This window comes from Benincasa hispida, chromosome 4 (assembly GCF_027475165.1).
Source record: "Benincasa hispida cultivar pf3 chromosome 4, pf3_genome.v1.1, whole genome shotgun sequence".
NCBI lineage: Eukaryota > Viridiplantae > Streptophyta > Magnoliopsida > Cucurbitales > Cucurbitaceae > Benincasa > Benincasa hispida.
The window spans coordinates 29,445,905-29,447,891 of record NC_143481.1 but is presented as its reverse complement, the minus strand read 5'-3'; the positions used below and the strand labels follow the sequence as shown (position 1 = coordinate 29,447,891).

Here is a 1,987-nt window from a genome sequence, read left to right as displayed (position 1 = left end):
TGACAGCGGCATCAAATTTATGCTGGCCCCCAAGTCACACAGGGCTTGCCCAATATAGAGTCCTCCTATAGAGCATGGAATAGTGAAGCTCCCAGGATCGCTCATCTTCGGTGAAATAATAGATTTGGAACTTTGCGTTAGTGCCACCGTGGCAAATTTTTCAGTGCCTCTTTTCTTGGTTACCATGTCCTTCAGAAACTTGGCATAGGCAGACATTTTCTCAATCGTTTCACTGAAGGGAATGTTAACATGTAATTGCTTTAACATAGATAAGAAGCGTTGGTACTGTACCTCTTCGTTTTTCTTCTTCTTTAGCCTGTGAGGGAAAGGTGGTAACTGAACTTTCACGGTTCCATTTCATTTGACTTTGAGGTTGATGCAACCTCAGGTTCTACTGCTTCATTTTTTTCTTCTTCTTCTTGCGTTGCCGCAATCTCAGGTTCAGCTGCGATGGAGGTTGATCTGTTCTGCTCTTTCTTTTCTCCCTCCACAGTTTTCCCACTGCGTAATGTCACAACCTGACATTGCTCCTTACTTGACCCCCGAGTTGCGTGAAAGCTCGGTTGAACTTGACAGTGCCCCTGGCAGTCTGTTTTTGAGCTCATTCGCAATCTAGCCCATCTGCAATTCAAGGTTGCGGATGGACATAGCCTGACTTTGAAGCACCGTCTCATTTTTCTCTATATATTGCTTTAATAGGATTTCTAGGGAATAAGATTGTGGTGGTTGTTGTGAGCTACTTTCTTGGTTGCTCTGTTGACCGTTACTATGTTGAAAGAACCCTGGTGGCCTTTCTTTTTATGCCACAGATTAAAAACGTTGTTGTTAGTTCTTCCAAGCAAAGTTTGGTTGGTTTTTCCACCCGGGGTTATAGGTGTTGGAAAAAGGGTGTTCTTCATAAAATATACAGACTGTGGGTTTTGTGGACAATCTTCCATCGCATGCCCATTACCGCAAGTCACGCACCTTACGGTGTTTTGACTTATTGCATTGATTTGCCCACCTTGCGGTGTTGGGCTGTTGATCGTCATTCCTTGAATCAAATTCATCATTGCGGTCATTTGGTTTTACAGGGAAACAATAGCACCGTTATTTGCATCCGAATTGAGTCTTAATCTCTGGTTGCTCTCCCTCCAGCCTTTATGATTCTTAGAGATGCGATCCAGGATATTCTTCGTCTCATCATAAGGCTTGTCAAGCAGATCACTAGCTGCTGTCGCATTGGCAGCAGTCTACGAAGAAGGATTCAAACCGTGGTAGAAGATTTCCATTTGAAGGCTATCTGGTAGCCCATTATGCGGACAATCTCAGACCAACCTCTTAAACCTCGCCCAAGCATCATTGAGCGATTCGTCCATATCTTGTTCAAAATTTGTGATAAGCTTTCTTCGTCTGGCATTTTCTGGAGGTGGGAAATACTTCTTCATGAACTTCTCCACCACCTGCTCCCAAGTCCCAAGAAGTGATCTCTCCTGGTTCGAGTGAATAAGCCCATTTCCTCGCCTGATCATAGAGAGAAAATGGAAACAACGTTAGTCGAACCTCCTCAGCAGAGATGTTCGGGAACACAAAAGTATTTTAGATTTCAATAAAACTTCGGAGGTGGTCATGCGGATCCTCGCCACGTCTTCCTCCAAATTGACCTCCAGCTTTGATCATCTGCAGCATCACAAGTTTCATTTCAAATCTACTTCCGTCTAAGGCAGGCCTCATGATTCCCAGAGAGAAATCATAGAGGTTTGGTGATGCATAGTCCTTGATGGGCCTATTGCGATCGTTGGCCAACAGAATTAGATTTGCAATGACATTGTTGTTGTTTGGTGCTTCATTCCTAGGCTGCTCCGCCATCTCTTCTTTATCAGATTGTGGTTGCTGATGGAGGTCTCTCAATCTTCTCCTAAAGGTCCTCTCAATCTCTGGGTCATAATTCGCCAGAGATTGAGAGTCCTGCAAAGAAATAAAAAAAAACTACCATTAACAAACTATT

General features: G+C 43.7%; 1 non-coding gene across 1 annotated transcript; it reads left to right on the top strand.

Moving 5' to 3' along the window:
* Positions 1 to 1,287: 1,287 nt before the first annotated feature.
* LOC120076975 (small nucleolar RNA R71) lies at positions 1,288 to 1,394 on the top strand. Its single transcript, XR_005481718.1, has one exon. It is a non-coding gene; the product is annotated as a small nucleolar RNA R71 (small nucleolar RNA).
* Positions 1,395 to 1,987: the final 593 nt, after the last annotated feature.